Source organism: Chrysemys picta, chromosome 8 (genome assembly GCF_011386835.1).
Source record: "Chrysemys picta bellii isolate R12L10 chromosome 8, ASM1138683v2, whole genome shotgun sequence".
NCBI lineage: Eukaryota > Metazoa > Chordata > Testudines > Emydidae > Chrysemys > Chrysemys picta.
In genome coordinates this window covers 13,882,228-13,901,302 of record NC_088798.1, presented here as the reverse complement: position 1 = coordinate 13,901,302, position 19,075 = coordinate 13,882,228, and the positions used below count along the sequence as shown (strand labels likewise).

General features: G+C 42.8%; 1 long non-coding RNA gene across 1 annotated transcript; it reads right to left on the bottom strand.

Moving 5' to 3' along the window:
• Window positions 1–7,026: 7,026 nt before the first annotated feature.
• Window positions 7,027–18,340, bottom strand: LOC122173820 (uncharacterized). Its single transcript, XR_006174726.2, has 3 exons — window positions 18,215–18,340; window positions 8,368–8,461; window positions 7,027–7,163 (listed from the first exon to the last, which is right to left on the bottom strand). It is a non-coding gene; the product is annotated as an uncharacterized LOC122173820 (long non-coding RNA).
• Window positions 18,341–19,075: the final 735 nt, after the last annotated feature.

The window sequence follows — 19,075 nt, the reverse complement described above, 5'->3', positions numbered from 1 at the left end:
GTCATATATAAAGGAACAAACCTGGAATCTGGCATCCGAAGGTTCCTTTAAGTTGCACCTGCAATACAGTGAGTGATGGCACTGCAGACAGAATAGCCAATTATTGACAGAACTGTCATTAGAAAGAATGTAGGCACAAAATCCATTACATTGCAGTAGTGCCGTGCCAGGAATGGTGCAAACGTATAATCAGTGGCAGTCCATGCCCCAAAGAGCTTACAATCTAAAAGAGAAAGCTTCATGGGATAGTGAGAAGAACGTGTGCGCCTGCTGAGTCTGGCTGCCTTTTGCAGCTAAGGGTCTGGGTTGAACTGATAAGAAAGGATAGGCCATAAAGCAAACACACAACACTGAGGTAGAACTCATTTAGAGTACTGAGGGCCAAATTCAAAGGGGAATATCACTAGTCTAGAGAATAAGTCTAGTTGGTACAACTTACACCTTCTCCCAACACCCTAAAGGTGGCAATTTCAAAGCTGCCTGAAGAACGTGGATACCCAGTCCCCTTTAGAAAAAATTGGCCATGCAACTCTTCTGGAGGTATCGAAAAGTCTACTTTTTTCTTTCTCGCTCTCTTCTTTTCTCTAACTATTCATTTATTCAGGAGGTTTTATCAGGTTTACAAATCCTTGCCATGTAACTATCAGAAACAAAACACAACTATAGTCATTACAACACTGTTTGTTTAGAGAAACATTACACAGTAATATAATCATCAAATCTCTGTATTTAACAGGATGTTACCACGGAACAGAGTGAACATCTGTACACAGTCCACAGCATAAAAAATGCTACCCTTAATGGTTCAGGGTTTGCTTACCCACAAGTTTGCAGAAACTTAATTAGGCCTTGTCTACATGAGAAAGTTGCACAGGTTCTGAAATGGATTGAATTAAATGGTTGCAATCCTGGCATAGACACTCATTTTGGCTTATTTGAGTTTAGTTTAAACTAATTCCTAATTGACTTTGGCTATGTCTACACTACAGAGAGTGTAGACGCAGTGTATGCTGACAGAAAGAGTTCTGCCAGCATAGGAACACCACCCTCCTGACTGACATAACCTATGCTGACAGAAGCCATTTTCTGTGGGCACAGTTGCATTTATTATACTGAGGGTTTGGTTGGCATAGCTTTGTCATTGGGGGGGAGGGGTTCACACCTCTGACTGTCAAAGCTATGCGGGTATATATTTAAAGTGTCAACCAGGTCTTGAACGGTGCAAAAGGCTGTGTGGACATTTATTTTGGTTTATCTAAATCTGTTTAACATCACACCTTAAATTAAATTGGTATAACTCTCTAAAGTAGACAGAGCTTAAAACTGATTTAGTTAAACCATTTTAGTATAACCAGTGCAAATCCCTGGGTAGGCATTCTGATTTTTGGTTTAAGAGTGGCTTCTTTTGCTTTATCTTAAACCAGTTTCTAATCATCATCACCACCACCATCATTCTTCCCTTGTCATCAAATGCGTCAGGCAGGGCTGCCCAGAGGATTCAGGGGGCCTGGGGCAAAGCAATTTTGCCCCTTCCATAAAAAAAAGTTGCAATACTATAGAATATTACATTCTCGTGGGGGCCCCTGTGGGGCCCGGGGCCTGGGGGAAATTGACCCACTTCCCCCCCTCCCGGGCAGCCCTGGCATCAGGCAGAAGTTGTTTCAAGTCCTTTATATTCAGATGTAATTATGCTGCTTCAGCCTTTATTGTGTTACGGAGTATGCGCTATTGTGCTATGGAGGTTGGCCTCTCCAATAACTTGCCCTGGGGTCACTAAATAAATTCTTGTTCAGGCAGCCCGTTATTCTTAAAAGATGTCCCAGTTATGCCCATCACTTCTGCTGTACTTTTTTGTAAGTAGTTGTGCCCATTCTCAGACCTCTTCATTACTTATGCTATCAGGCCATTTTACTTTGAATATTCTACACAGCCACCTGCATTGAAAGCTATTCAATTTGGGATGGGTGGACATATTCATTTTCCGGAGGAAGATGCTCAGGTTGTTGCTTCTAAAGATCTTTTGCTTATCCCATACTATATTGTTTACTTGCTTTACTTATTCTGGCCTTTACATCCAACAATGATGCTACCCAGAAAAGGAAACTTCTTCACAGTTTTCAAGGCTTCACTTTCCAAGCAGATAAAATCATTGGTAGGTAAATTAACTTTCATAACTTCCTTCTTTGATTTATTGATGATAAGACCTATTTGCTTGGCAGAACTTGCAAGATTATCTCTCTTTTGCTGCATATCTTCATAAAACAGAGGTCATCTGCTAAATCTCCAGGCTCGCCTTTTTTCCGTGCAAAGCCCATTTCCAATCAACTCAAGATAAATGGCTATAAACGAGTTTTAAACTGATATGAGTGTCTGCCCAGCCTCCTGCACAAGTTTAGGCTTGACTGCATAGGAAAATTTACCGGCAGAACTATACCAGTATAATTATACTGCTATAGCTATGGTGGTATAACTCACCATGGAGATGCTCCTTTGGCTTCTTGGGGGATTAGCTTAAACCACTTCCAAAGAGACATAAACTAAACCAAAAAAAAAAGACATTCTAAATCCAGAAATGGAATGTCAACATGAGGAGTTTTATCAGCATAGTTATGGTGGTATAATTATACTGATATAGGTCTGTCAATAAATTTCCCCATGTAGACAAGCCCGTAGACTCCCTCTGCCCTTAGTTATATTCACATCTAGTCACTAATGTGGAACTTACATCTTACCGATCACCTCTGAATTTGGCTCACTAAGTATATGGGTGAATAGGTCTGCACTACAAAGCTTTGTCAGCATAACAATGTTGGTCCGGGTCCCAGTATGGAAAAACCCCACATCTCTGACTGACACAGCTATGCTGGCAAAAGCCCCAGCTTACCTCAGCAAAAGGGTCTTTTTGCCAATATACTATGTCATTTGAGAAGGTGGTTTAACTACACCAGCAAAGGAACTCCTTTTGCCTGTAGAAGGTGCATCTCCACTAGGAGGCTATACCGGTTCAGTTGTATTGGCAAAGCCTGTGTAATGTAGACTAGCCTGGGGAGTCTGAGGGCAGGTCTTCACTACAGGGAGGGGTCGATTTAAGATACGCAAATTCAGCTATGCGAATAGCGTAGCTGAATTTGACGTATCGGAGCCGACTTACCCCGCTGTGAGGACGGCGGCAAAATCGACCTCCGCGGCTCCCCGTCGACGGCGCTTACTCTTACCTCCGCTGGTGGAGTAAGCGCGTCGATTCGGGGATCGATTGTCGCGTCCTGAAGAGACGCAATAATTCGATCCCCGAGAGATCGATTTCTACCCACCGATTCAGGCGGGTAGTGTAGACCTAGCCTGAGCTGCTGTTGCCCACACAAGGAGTCAGAAGAGAGGAATAGCAAGAAAAGCAATTAGCATGAGAATGTAAGGAAGTGTCAGTTAAAGTAGCCTTCACCCTGTTCTAACTTACATATTCTTACACCTTGTTACAGCTCCTCAGTGTGCTGCAAAGTCAGGTCTACACTACAGAATTTTGTCGGCACAACTTTGTTGCTTAGGGATGTGACAAAACTCACACATTCTGCAAACATGATGCTGGCAAAACCCTTCAGTGTAGATGCAGCTAGGCTGACAGAAGATAAGGGCAGATAGACCTTCAGGGAGGAGGGGCTGTGGGCCTGGGGTGAAAGAAGTACTGTAAACTTAAAAGGAAAGACAGACCCTCAGAGAGGAGGGGCTGGGCCCCATTGAAACAGGAATGAAGACTTTGTAGGTATGATTTCTATTTGGAAAGTCTTTGTGCAGGACTTAAACTGGATCCCAGAAGGGGAATGCTTTTAATATACGGACTGTGTGGATTTTTTAAGGGGAACTGACGTGGGCCTCAGCAGAGCTATGCTGGCCGGAAGGGGGTGCTACAGGGCAGGTGCACCCTTTGATAACAAAGCCAGAAACAGGGTGGGGAAAGAGAGAGAGAGCACAGAAGCAGAACCATGGTTTGCAAACATCATGTTAAAATTTTCCTTTTAAATTCTCTCTCTGGTTTGTCAGGAGAAGGTTAGCTAGATGGAAAGATAAACGAAGACAGAGGGGCCAACCCACCCACCTACATACACAGGGAGAGGGGTGAGCAGCAAGTGTGCAAACCCACTTATCTTGGGCACCTGAATGTAGGGCCTGGATTGGCTGTGTTTGAGCACTAGGTTTAATTCCCCCATGTGCCCTTGTGCAACAACACAGCCTGGGTAATGAGCCGGCCATCAGTGAACCTTTCACTGGTCCTTCACTTCCTGCTTATCCTTACATCTGAAATGCAGTATCTTTGATAGGCCCTTAACTAAATGTTTGTGTAGACAAGCCTTTAGGTTCCTACATGCCAATCTAACTTTTAAAAATGGGAATTAGGCTCCTAAATCAGTTAGGCACATGAGAAATTTTGTTTCCTCAATTAAGAGGATGCTCTCTTTCCAATCTCCATGTCCATCAGGGGAAAACATATGAGTCTTGGAAAAAAATATATCAACACAGGGAGAAAAGATGGACGCTGTTCATATTAGTTGTTATTGGATGGCTTCCTAGTTATGTTTCCATTTCCACTAGTAATGCTGAGTGCTACTATATATCAACTTGCTGGCTTACTACTTTCTTTTTGAAGGCATTGCCATTCTATTTAATTAGCTGTTCTCTCTTTATTTCCTGCCTTCATTTGGTTGTTTTTATTTCTTTTCTGTATTTCAAATTGTTGTCTATTTTTCTTCCATTCTCTCCTCTCCTCTCTTACTCTGTGACCTGTAGGAACAATCTCCCCACACAGACAAGGCAGCTAAATCAACATTAACAACCAGCTTAAACTCACTCAGCACATTAGCTGGTTTTTAGAAATTGTGTGCATTATATTGTGTTGGCTTCTGGCAAGCTATCTGAATGTTTGCGGAATTGATTTCAAAAGCCTGCTGGTTGCCTGTTTGTGTTATCCTTAATGTTGTATAATTTAACAAACAAAAAAGAAGAAATCAGAAAAAGCCCTACCTCCCAACACCAGATATGATTTCTGCCCAGGTCCTGAAAAAATTCAGCAAGAAAGTCCAGTCAGACAGGGCAAACAAACTCACTGAAAAATCAATTGTTTCAGTGACACAGAAAGGAAATGGCAGCATGTGGCAAAATCAGTGAACAAGGAAGACAATAGCATCTACCCCCGCCAAACTCAGACCATAAGAGAGTGTTTTAGAGGAGTAGCTAAAACTGGGGTATTTGCACAGGACTTCAGGCAGGGCCGGCTTTAGGCCAATTCCACCAATTCCCCCGAATCGGGCCCTGCGCCTAAGAGGGCCCCGCGCCCAGTGGCAGGGCCGCCGGGGTGGGGGCAAGTGGCCGAGAATCCCTTCCCTGGCTAGAGGCTCCTTTTTAATTTTTACTCACCCGGCAGCGCTCCGGGTCTTCGGTGGCACTTCAGCGGCGGGTCCTTCACTCGCTCTGGGTCTTCGGCAGCACTTTGGCAGCAGGTCCTTCAGTGCCACCAAAGATCCGGAGCGAGTGAAGGACAAACCGCCGAAGACTACGAGTGCCGCCCGGTGAGTACAAGCCCCACATGTTTTTTTACGTGTTTTTTTTTTTTTTTTTCAGGCATCCCTGCCAGGGCCCAGTCAAAACTGTTCGAATCGGGCCCCGCACTTCCTAAAGCCGGCTCTGACTTCAGGCATGAAAATACTGAGTTCCTACTGCCCATCTAACTAACTAGTGAGCTGGCGCCTTTTTTGTTTGTTATATTAGTTCACCTGTCCTGATAGAGGTGGAGGTTGTCTGATATCCGAGGACAATTTCATGCATGGTGTAACTCCATTTAAAGGAGTTGTCTCAAAGATAAATTTGGCTCTCTCGTCTTGGCAAGACTTCATTTCACAGTGATCGAACACTAGATGGCGCACATGCCAGAGAATTAGAATTCCTGAATTCTTCAATGCTATTCCAGCCTCAGCTTGGAAAGTGATCATTACAGCCTTAGGAAAAGAAAAAGGAGAAAAGTAAAGAAATGGTGATTTTACCATTTGCTGCATACATCCAGTATACATAATGCTCTCCCTATATTTTACTTCATTAAAAAAACCCTCAGCTCTGTTTTACAGTCATTCACTTAGTAGAAACTAAGGTATGAAGTCAGAAATGTGACTGCATTTGACTGGAAAAGAGGCTGTTCTGTTTGGAAAAACATCTCCTCAGGCAGACTCTCTCCCCAGTCTTCCTTAAAAGATCTTAACTGTCACCCCACCCAGCTCATCTCCCAAATTACACACGTTGTTACCATGCTATCAATATGCTCTGGAACAAAGCATAAACAATTACAGTAATGAGCAGCTTGAGGTGAGCTCATTTTCCTAGTGATTTTTTCTCCTGCTGTTATTTTGGCTACAATGGGAAAACAACTTAATAGATTTATCAGAGCTTCCCCACTCCCCAACGCGTAGAATAAACATTGTTCATCACAGGCTAGAGGGACTAAGAAGAGGGGAGGTGGGGGTGGGGGACGACACACGTAATTGGCAGTATCTGACTCCAAACATAGCTGCTTGCGGTGATGAATGAGCTACTTAAACTGGCCACTCTTGCCCATAAGTGATGTCAGCCACAGCTAGTTCAGTAATACTTTGCTAATGAAGGCCCCGAATCAAGAAGATACTTAAGCACATGTGTGACTTTAAAGGTAGGGGAGGTGATATCTGTTAGTGGACCAACTTCTGTTGGTGAAACAGACAAGCTTTCAAGCTCCACAGAGCTGAACTCAGACGCAGTTTCTTGTGTCCTCAGGCCGGGGCAGAACAAAGCCAATTTTAAAAAGACTCTGAAACCTTTAAAAAGATAGTATCTCAACTCCACTAAACAGAACAACACCCCTCTTCTCCTTCCCCCATAACCAGTCATGAAAAATAGCATAAAATAGCAAAGGTGGGTACAGAACCTTCATTCTACAACTTGCATAATCACAATCAGGAACCTGATCACTGTCTCTCTTCCTCCTCCTAGTCCGATCGAATTACGGGCTTGTCTTCACGTACAGCGCTAGAGCGGTGAACTGGCACTGATGCAGCTGTGCCATTGTAGCGCTTTAGTCCAGATGCTAGTACGCCAACAGGAGAACGTCTTCCGCCAGTTAATTAATCCACATCCCCAAGGGGCGGCAGCTATGTAAACGGGAAAAACTCTCCCATCAACATAGTGCTGTCTGCATGGAGGGGCGGGGGGGGGGAGGGTGTCGGAGGTTAGGTCAGTATAACTATGTCTCTCAGAGGTGTGGATTTTTTGTAATTATACCAATTATAGGTGTGTAGTGTAGACCTGGCCTCAGTTGTAGCACTGAGATCTGAATAACAGAGACATGGAAGTATCTGTTTGGATTCCTTGCCTATTTGTCTGCCTGAAGCTCTGTCCCATGGGTGGTTAAGGTGTCTTGGTCTCCTGGAAATCATTTCCCATTTGAAACACCTTTGTGTTTAAATAACAGGCACTTTCAGCCACTCTGAATAAGGCTCTGTGCAAAAATTCAGGAGAATTATTCCAGGGTCCTTTGGATGCTAAAACACTTTTCTTTCATAACATACATGTACCCATAAGAAATCTCTTCAACTCAAAGCACTGGGCAATACTTATTCACCACAGATTGCTATTTGTATACCCTTTTCTGTTCCTTTCAATTATGGGGAAATTGACATCTTGTAACCAGTGCAAATGTATGAATAGCGTTATTATTTATTATTAGTCCTAGAGGTGTGTTTTTCTTCAGATCATATCTGCACAAATAGGAATAATAATAATAGTCTTTTTGGCTGATCATGAAATGGCTTGGTTTTATTACTGAAGACCCTGGAACTTTTGAAGCAAGCTCCTGTTTATTGCTTTTAAAAAAAAAAAGATATTAAAATGACAGTCATGGCGGAAAAGCCCTCGCTTTTTCCAGGCTGAGTTCCGAAAGGGCAGACTGTCATTCTGTCGTCCTTCTCCACCAGCGAAAGGCTGTCTCTTGTTACACCTTGGTGCCAAGCTATTTTAAGAGTTCCCTTTTATAGAATTAATTTCTTCTCATCTGAATTTAACAAAGGCTATTGCATTTGTTGACATTTTATTTCACTGGTTTACTGTGTTCCACCAGAGCCCTCTCAATCCCAACTAGCATGCATAATTTATGGAGTAACAGTGTCTGATATTAAGACACTACAGTGACAGGCATGGTAGAAAACCCTAAAATAGATAGATTAAGTGCAGACATGAAAAATATGCTGATTTCTCCACACGAACTTTAAGAATGGACACATGCAATCTTTTCAGTGAAGTCTAGTGGCAATAGATAAATTCAGTGTTTGGGTTCATTAGTATTAATTGGTAACATACCAGCATTTCTCCAGGCTAATCATCAGACACAGAAAGCCATCCACACGATCCACCTTGATAAAGGTTCTGGCAACAACTGAGCGGAAGATGAAAACTAAAGTGAATGTAAAGAGATTCCATGAGTCAGCCATGCCATGACTTGTAGTTTTGGCATCAGGTAAGCGATACTGCCAATGAGTTTCAGGATATTTGATGTTTGACTTAAAGGTCCAGCTCTTAGTGGGGTAAGAGTCTCAGCTTTCATTTTTAAAAAGAGGATGTTTCTTGCCCTTGTGATTGTGCAGAAGCTTGAAAGTATAACCCAGGTGCACCCTGAAGACTCAAAGCCCAAGGTCAAATAAAAACAACTCAACATTGATCATTTTGTAAAAACTCTGGTGATTGGGGAGGGGGAGAGGGAGATGGGGGACTGATTCATGATTTTTAACATTTGGAGTTGGCAATACTGGATAAGCCAGTCCAGAGAGTGAGGGATGTGGTGGTATACAAGCAATTTGGGGACTGTTGTGCAGTGGCTGTTGTTGAGTCTGTGCTTCCATATGTTTCAAATGTGTTTACTGGCATTGCCCTATCAGCTATTTAAATAGTCCCAGATTCAGAGAGGATTCAAAGATTTAAGGCCAGAAGGGATCCTCTATTCTGACCCACAGCCCATCGAATTTCATCCAGATACCCCTATATTGAGCCCAATAACATGTGTTTGGCTAAGACATATCTTCCTGCAAAGCATCTAGTCTGGATATGAAGACTTCAGGAGCTGGAGAATCAGTGCTTAATTTGTGCCAGGGCCCCGGCACCTCTAAATGTGGCAGTTCATAGGCCTGACATCTCTGGGCTTGCCACGTTACTTATGAAAGTCAAAAAATTGCTTGAGCCCCAGCACCTAATGGCTTGAGCCCTGGTAGCTCTTTCATTACACATTAAGCACTGTGGAGAATCTACCACTTCCTCTATATTTTGTTGCAGTGGATAATCAGCTGTTAAAAATGTGTGCCTTATTTCTAATTGGAATTGTCTGGCTTTAACGTCCAACTACTAGAAGTTCGAGCAGGAGAAGGCATACCAATTAAGATAAACTATGCCCCTGGCCCTTGTTGACGTAGAAGATATCAAAACATTTTGATGATTTGCAGAGAAAGCAACATCAGGAGCATCCAAGTGGTTCTGTATTTCATACTAGTGGCAACATAAATTTTATCATGAAGTCAGCCAAGTTGTCTAAGGTCAATGTGAGTTCTTCAGCATCATTTGTCTCAAAGGTTCTTTTCATGGCATTTCTGCAGCCTTTCAAAATTGGGTGTTCCCCTGTGATGTTTAATTGGCTCTCGGAAACACAGTTTAAAACAAGTTTTGGACATAGGCGCATGGAACAAAACCAGCATCGGTGGGGAATTCATTCTGGCTGCAAAAAGAAGATGGTGAGGGAAGCCTCCCTCATGAGGCATCATATGGAAGGAGGCCTGAACCAAAAAGCCAGGCCCACACCCTTTTGGGGTATTTGAAATCCACACCTAGATCTGAACGTGAATTGTGTAAGTGTCTTCTAACTTTATAGCGGATTGATCCAAAAACCTGGATCCAAATACTCCTAAATTTGGTGTCTTGGTCTCATCTCTGATCATAGTTATCTAAACACTCTGGACAAAATTATTCAAGTGGAGAATGAAAATCCTTTGCCCAGATTTACACCAAACCATCTTTTCGCTTTGTAGGAAGCTTGGCAGCTTTTGGTAAGGCCTTGAAAAAAGAACGTGTCAAGATCCCAACCAGGAATGAAAACGTTAATACAGCAGGGGTGTGTTACGTAAATCTGTACTTCAGTGAAGCACTTGATAAGTTAAATGAGAGCTGAAGAGCAGGCTTTGAAGATTATGGTTGAGATTCTGTGCTGAGCCTGTAAGAGATACAGCACAGAATTCATAGCCCAGAGGAATGGCGGCGGGGAGGGTGAGGGGTGGGGGTGGGGGGTACGGTGCCTTTAAGCCACGCTTGTACTCTGCTGATCCTGGAGAGGCCCCTGGCATAATGCAGATGGCTATTTAAGTTGTGTCAGCTTCCTTGGGCAGTCTTATGGGCTGCAGTGCTGCCCAGAATCTCTGCAGTGCTGCGGTCTTGTCCTTGATGTGCCCCTACATCATCCAGCCTGAGCTGTTTGACCCCTCTGTCAGGGCTTGAGACTGTCTCTGAAGGCAGCCTTATTACAGCTGTCATCCAGAGTGCAGTGCCTGCACCTGGGGAACGTCCACCAAGCAGAACGGGGGCTTTTACGGCCCTTTGATATCACTCTGGCTCTTCTGTGTGGCAAGAAGGGGCTGAAGCAGGCGGAGTGAGGTCAGGAGCTCACCCTATGTGCTTTGGCTAGTGTAAACCACAGACATTTTTATCTTGGAACAAATATTTGAGTAGAAAGCACAGTCGGGAAAGTAACTGAAATACTTCCCTGATGGATTTTATTTTCGAACTGGTCAACCTATCCTAAATTCTCAATTACTAAGAGACAATCTTCACTCATTGATATATTTGCTTTACACAACCAACTCTCTGTATAACTTTTTATGAGTGATGTACCCGAATATTTGGATGCTAATATCTAAATTGTATCATTAAATTTGTTAATCATATTTGGGTTATTGCTGATTATGTACTATATGTATTATATTACTTTTAAACCAACGTTTGTACTTTTGGATAATTTAAGTGTTATATCCAGATGTACAGAGACTCTTTTCTTAACCTATGGATTATATAATTTTAACATTCGCTTTAATACAATTTTTAAATTCGGCTTCGCCTTGTCAAACATGTTAATGACCTGAAGATAACCAGCAGTGAGTTAACTATGGTAAAAACTTTAGTGTAGACAAATCCATGGCAAGAGTTGCATACAAATCTCTGACCCAGCTCTGCAGACATTTCATATGCAGACATCCCATTGGCATTGAAAGGACTGATCTCGAAGTCCTTTCATAGGCAAAGCTCTCATTAATTTCAGTCATCCCCAATAGGAAACATGTGGATTGACTTCAAAATTGGACCAATACTGGAAACAGAGCAGACCTAGGGACTAGATATGTTATTTTCCTTGTGCTTCCTTATCTCTTGATCAGTCTATCAACTATTCACACATATGCTTCTCTAAGACCCATTTTAAGAGCGTCTCCTTGTTTTTCCAGTAACTCATCCAGCCCCAGGGGTGAAAGTAAGTCCAGTGACTTACCGGTACGCTGGAGCCAGCTCTGGCCCCGGGAAGGGGCGGGGCCTAGGGTGGAAGGGGCGTGGCTGAGGGAATCAGAGCCAGCCCCAGCCCACTCTGTAAGGTAAGTGCCCCCCCACCGGGGTAGCAGCAACAGCCTGGGGCTCCAGGGGCTATTTAAAGGGCCCTGGACTCCCCTGCTTCTACCGCCCTGGCCTGTAAATAGCCGTGGGAGCCCTGGGGAAGCAGCGGGGCTCCTGCGGCTATTTAAAGGACCAGGGCGGCAAAGGCAGCTGGAGCCCTGGGCCCTTTAAATAGCCCCTGGAGCCCCCCCATTACCCCTGGGCCCTGGGGGCTATTTAAAGGGCCCGTGGCTCCCCTGCTTCTACCGCCCCGGCCCTTTAAATAGCTGCGGGAGCCCTGGGGAAGTGGCAGGGCTCCAGCGGCTATTTAAAGGACCGGGGCGGCAGAGACAGCTGGATCCCCGGGCCCTTTAAATATCCCTGGAGCCCCCCACTACCCCTGGGCTCCGGGGGTTATTTAAAGGGCCCAGGGCTCCCCTGCTTCTACTGCCCTGGCCTTTTAAATAGCCGCCGGAGCCCTGCAGTAGTGGCGGCGTGGCTCCGGTGGCTATTTAAAGGGCTGGGGCAATAGATGCAGCAGGAGCCCTGGACTTTTAAATAGCCCCCAGAACCCCGCCGCCCTACCCTGCAGCCCTACCCTACCGGCTCTTGCCGGTACACCGTACCGGGGCGTACTGGCTTACTTTCACCTCTGTCCAGCCCCCATCAACGTCAACCTGCAAGGGGTTTTGTCTCCTGCTTAGAAGACACGAGCCTACACACACAATCTTCAAACCTCGCTCTTCAGCTCTCATTTACCTTTTCAAGTGCTTCACTGAAGCACAGATTTACAAAACACAGCCACATTAATCTTCTCATTCATTGTTATGAACGTGACATGTTCATCTTTTAAGGTTTTACCGAAAGCTATCAAGCTACCTATAAAATGGGAAGATGGTTTTGTACAGATCTGGAAAAGGAATTTTTTTTCATTTGGCCTCTGAACACTTTCATACAGGATATCTGGATCATTTATGATCAGAGATAGGTCTAAGCCACCAGATTTAAAAGTGTCTGTTTGCCCTATAAACCTTAAAACTTGCATCCAGGAACAATCATCTGGGGAGTGTCCAGACTAGACTTTACAAACACGTTAGCTACCCTGAGTTAACCTGCAATCAGCTGAGAAGTAAAAGCTCTAGTGTAGACATAGCCTGTGAGGCTGCAGTTTACAATGAGACGTTTATTGACATGGTGACGAGTGTACATCATTAACACATGCCACATTACTTGAATTTCAAACACACTTCTGGAAGCCGGCCAGCAAAAAGCACAAACTCAGATTGTGCCAGTCTTTACAAAGACTGTTAGATGATGTACCACTTCTTTTACTAACCACGGACTGTGAAAATACTTGTCCTGGGTAAATTGCACATCAGGGTGCAGTATACATACAACTCTTTAAGGTTTTGCTAATAAATGCATGAAAGTATTTGGGGAGAATATATGAATATATAAACTGTTATATATAAACTCTTTTTTAAAAAAATCACTAAAGCAATAAAAAGACTATGATTTTATGCTGGGATTTTTAACAATGTCCATGTTTCATAACTAAGAATCTAGTATTATTTTAAAGTTAAAAACTTATTCTAATTCCTCAGTAAATACTCTATTTGAGCAGAATAGCATTTTAGAAATCCAATGATGATAAGATCCTGGAAGATTTTAATTATGACCCTTTGAAATCAGTTTAATTGAATTTTTATTTTATAAGGCAATTCCAAAGAAGGGCACTAGATGGTGCTATCATTCTCTTTTTGAGCAATTAGGCTATTGTTCAAGCTTTAAATATATATATACATTACTGCTCCAAGTGCAGTACTGCCAGCCACAAGTGAACAAAAATCATTTTAGCCCCCCTACAATCATGAGATGGTTTTAAAAATCACGATGTTAGATTAAAAATCATGAATTTTTAAAAATCTAAAAAAATTGGCTTTCATTTCCCCCACCCGCCACCCTCTTTCTGGATTTTGAACCTTTAGGTTACACTATTAGGTCACATTTTCCAGCTTTCCTCCATATCCAAGAAACTTATTTATTTCTTTAAATGAAAGCTGACATTCCCATGTAATCAGCTCATCCCTTGAGCGAAGGCTTTAAGACAAACACTAAATATCACAAAACTTATAAAAATCGCGAGAACTGATAACCCTGCAAATGTGTGCTTCAAAATACACTGGACTTTACTAAAAAGCACAAAGCCCATTGTATCAGCAGGGTCTTAATCACCTAAGTAGCCTTATATGTGAGTCAAATATTTGTGGCCTGATTCTTCATGCAGTTACACCAGTTTTACTCTGCTATCCTTATGGTGCTGCAGAGTGGAGAATTAACACCTCCTTCCAGTTTATGCATTTGTGCAAATGTATCCATGTAACAGAACTGATCTTGTGCCTAGGGACTCTTGGACTTTCCTCAGACCTGGCAAATAGTTCTTAGCAGGGGTGCCAGGCTGATGGTGTGTGGAACTCTGCTGGTGGCTAGGTGGCGGGAAAGGCGGATGATATCTAAAAGGGGGCATGGCCCGTCATAGAGCACTCGGAGCCAAGTGACAGCAGTAATTAAACGCCACACTAGCTCTGACTCAGAATAGGCTTAGCCCTTAGAAGCTCTCACTCAGATGGTAACCCCTCAGATAGTATTCCCTCAGGATATGCAACAGCCTGTGGCATGAGAAATGGACCCCAGCTGAAAAGTTTCAATCCAGATCTGAGCTTTCCAAAAATGTGGTGCTGTTCAGGTCTGGGGCTTTGATTCAAGCCTATTTGATATGCACAGTATATCCCAGCTCTGTTCCTCCATCTGAGTTTGAAGCTTGTGTAGACAACAACCAATGAAACAAACATTTCCTGCTTTCTCATTTTGGTTTTGTTATATTCTTGTTATTTTGTGATGTAAAAATAAGACCCAGGGTCTGATTCTCCCTGCCTTGCATCTGATGTAGGGACTTGCACCCGCAGGAAGGATCTGAAAGCCCATGAAAAAGTCAATAAGAGTCTTTCTACTGACTTCAATGGACCTTGTAGCTAGCAGGCCCAAAATAAGAGTAACCTGGGTATAAAATACTAGCACTGCTTTGAGGGGAGAACTCTGATTTGGTAGTGTTTTACACAGGGGTAAATGAATATAGAAGCATGCTTTAATAACAAAAAGACAGGCAACAGAATTCATTTTTATGCTGTGGAGTGTTGGCAATAGAAAGATGAACCTTGTAGATGAACAAGAAAACTGACCTGAGATGTCTAACTTGAGTCATGGGGACAGATGAGTTGTGCATTGCCATTTAAAGCTGCTCTCCTCTTCCATCCTGTCAGCCTCACAAAGGAGTCTTCAGGAAGGATGTTCTTCTGAGGAGTGTTTTCTCAGCCTTGCACCTGTTGCATCTCTAAGTAGAGCTAATTTTTCTCTCAGGCTACGTCTCAGAAATCGATCTCTCAGGGATAGAATTATCGCGTCTCGTCGGGACGCTTGTACTCCACCAGCGCAGGTAGGAGTAAGCGCCGTTGACGGGGGAGCCGCGGAGGTCGATTTGCCGCCGTCCTCACAGCGGGGTAAGTCGGCTCGGATACGTCGAATTCAGCTACGCTATTCGCGTAGCTGAATTTGCGTATCTTAAATCGACACCCCCCCCTCACTATGGAGTGAGGACGTAGCCTCAGACTTGGGATGGTGGATATCATCTTTGATATTTCGCTCTGCTTACATAGGTGAAATTTCCAATAACATTAAAGATAGTCTAAACGGACAGGAAAGTTAAAGTGGAGAGCCACTGTGCCAATCTGAGAGCAGAAATTTAGCCTAAGAGTGCACCATCTCAGATAAGGAGCAGTTCAGCTTGTTAAATGGAAGCATATTTAGAGGAGGCTGTTGCTGCAGAAAAGCCCACCTGCCATGGTAATAGTCACTTATAGAAAGTAGCTACAAGTAAAATAAAATAAATGATCCGCCCATAGCACCGAAGTTTGGGAATATAGGAATTGCCAGACTAAATCGAACCTGACATCAATCTAGTCCAGTATCATGTCTGACAATAGCCAAGACCGGGTATTTCAGAGAACGGTGTAAGAACCCCACAATAGGCAAATGTGGGATAATCTGCCCCCCCCCTTTAGGTTTGGTTTAAACCTTGAAGCATGAGGTTTAATATCCCTTCAAAAATTGTTATAATTTATTATGATAATTCTGGATATTCTTCTTATCCATATAAATGTCCAATCCCTTTTTGAAACTTGCTAAATTCTTATCCTTAGTGACTTCCTAGGGAAATGAGTTCCACAGGTCTGAGTCACCTTGATTTGCACTTTTGCTTATCTCCATCTGAAATTTCAAACGATATTTTAGAAATTGAGAGTGGGAGATAAAGAAGCACACCAAGGAGAAAGATGGGAGAAGAAGTGAGATAGGAGAACGGAAGAGTAAAAGAAATGATAGATATCCTGCATTTATCTAGTGTCTTTCTTTCTGGAGGATCTCAATGCATTTTACAAAGAAATTCACATTAAAAAGTACAAATTGGAGTCAAATTTGAGATTGAATGAAACCACTCTGTGCTGAAATGGAATGACTACTCATGCTTCTCTCAATTTTAAAGAGAATATAACTGAATGGGAAGTTTTTAGTGAGATTGCTCATTAAACTCAATTATTTTTACAGAAAATGATTCATTAGAAATATCAAGATTAAATAAATGAAATGTAATTGTCTATTTAATATATGTGTTTAAAATATTCCCGTTAAACAATTACATACAATTCTGGTCAGTAACGACCTTTGCTGTGAACATAGTATACCCTGATGAAGCCTGATCTGGCACTCCTTTTACACCCAGTGCCCAGTCCTGCCTCTGCTGAAGCTGTTGAGTTTTATCATTGACTTCAGTGGGATAAGGACTAGGTCCCCAAAACATCCAGGGCCAAATTCTCTGCTGGTGTAAATCAAGTGACTTTGTGAAGTAAATCTGGAAAGTTTAGTATGGGAGAAACGAAAGATTGGGCCCTAAAATGATAGCTAATGTATAATTTATTAAATAATTGAATTTATGAATAAACAACATACCAAATTATTATGACTCTCTCTGGCATTTTATTAACTAAAGTCTTAAAGCTGCTTTTCAGTGCTAACCGTTTGATCAGCTCACGCTTTACAATGGAGAATTGTAGCGTTCTTTTCCCTTAAGAAAAAAATCCAAAATTTGGACTAATTTGTGTGCAACTGCATGCATCAATTAACAGTACAATCATTTTGTTATGAAAACGTAAACATTAATAGCCTGAAGGGTCTTGTAAATGGAAATGAAAAACTTTCATTTAAACACCCTCTCACTTTCCCTTGAAGTACAAGAAAAGCCTCCTTTTTTTTTTCATTCACTTTTACAATAATAGTTCCCCCCCCCCACGTTAAAAAGGTAATTGAATTTAACCCAGAGAATTCTAAACTGGGATAATTGACAGTCAATATATTTTGAAACAACCTAATGCAGGCTGAAACAAAGTGTTCTTAAACCAATGAACTCATCTCATAGGCCATGAGCTACCAAACGGAAAAGACACATTTGACTACAGTCAGTGGTAGTCTCTTGCTGTTTTTCTAAGTGTCTAACACTGATGCAAGAAACTGTCTGGATACTGTTGACTGTTATTGTGAATCAGTTGCAAATTCCTTAGGACTAGATGGGGCCTTTAAAAACAGGCCTGAGCAAGGAACCCTGAAGTAGCCCCTGAAGACACTGTAGCCCACAATTCCCTGGATGCTTCCTCTTGCTCCAGAGCAACTAATTAGCTTGTGATATAGGCCAGCAGCAAATTATGACACCCCCCACTCACACACGCCGCCCCTCCCCCCCAGTTCAGATGAGTGCATTGTAGGAAGCACTGTATCATAGACATGAGTTCTACTCCAGTGGGAGTATAAAGTGAAGAAACTTGCATGCAGATCTAAGGTCCACGTGGGCTAGTGGTTCTCAACCAGGGATACGTGTACCCCTGAGGGTACGCAGAGGTCTTCCGGGGGTACATCAACTCATCTAGATATTTGCCTAGTATTACAACAGGCTACATAAAAAGTACTAGCGAAGTCAGTACAAACTAAAATTTCATACAGACAATGACTTGTTTATACTGCTCTATATATTATACACTGAAAATGTAAGTACAATATTTATATTCCATTTGATTTATTTTATAATTCTATGGTAAAAAGAAGAAAGTCAGCAATTTTTCAGTAATAGTGTGCTGTGATACTTTTGTATTCTTATGTCTGATTTTGTAAACAAGTAGTTTTTAAGTAAGGTGAAACTTGCGGGTATGCAAGACTCCTGAAATGGGTACAGTAGTCTGGAAAGGTTGAGAGCCACTGAGGTAGGCTGTACTGGGGCATAAGAGGGGTACCTGCCAAATCACAGCTGATAATGAATTCATGTAAAAAATGAGAGTAAATTTGATACTCAAACCAGGCACTAGAGAACAAATCCTGTGAGAATGAGTAAGGCAAGCAGGATTTCGCCAGAGGTGTATGGATGCAGACTTACCATTATCTGCAATGCCACAGGAAATGTCTATGCATGGAGTTTCAGGCTCATTTGGGCTTTGTCTAAATAGGTTCACAGGGAATTTTGGAGGTGCTATCCTGAAGTCATTCACATACAATAATCCCTTGACCTTCATGTGAGTGTTTCTTAGAATTTTCAAACGTTGTTGTTGTTATGTTACTGTAAATACCACACTTGGATGCTTGACCTAGACATGTTTCTTCACTGGAAATTTACTACCCTCCTACCCAGAATATACATAAGCTTGTTATTGTAGGGTTGCTCTTTTCAGAATTGCTTCTTATTAACTAGAACAAGTCCAGTCCCCCACAGTGCACACTGGAGGCACTGGGATTGCACAGGATGTAAGTCAACACAGGGTTTGGTCCAGTGGTTGCTTTGCTTGTGCAAGGACTGAAGGGACCACTCCAGCATAAGGAAAAAGGTGTGGGCAGGTGCCATCCTGAAGCATAAGAGCTCTGTGTAAGCTCAAAAGCTTCTATCTCATCTCAACAGAAACTGGTCCAATCAAAGATATCACTTCACCTTCCCTGTCTCTCTAGTATCCTGGGACTGACTGGCTGAAACAACACTGCTTATATGCAGGGCCGGTGCAACCCATTAGGCGATAGGGCGCTAACATTTGGGGGGCGGTGACGGCGGCAGCCGGATCTTCGGCCGCCCCGGTCTTCGGCGGTATTTCGGGGGCGGGACCTTCCGCTGCCTCTGTTGGGGGCAGTATTTCGGGGGCGGGACCTTCCACTGCCTAGGGCGGCAAAAAGGCTGGCGGCACTCCTGCTTATATGTCCTTAACAGTGTCCTTTTAATTCAATTTCAAGCATCTTCAGACCTTGGTCTCCC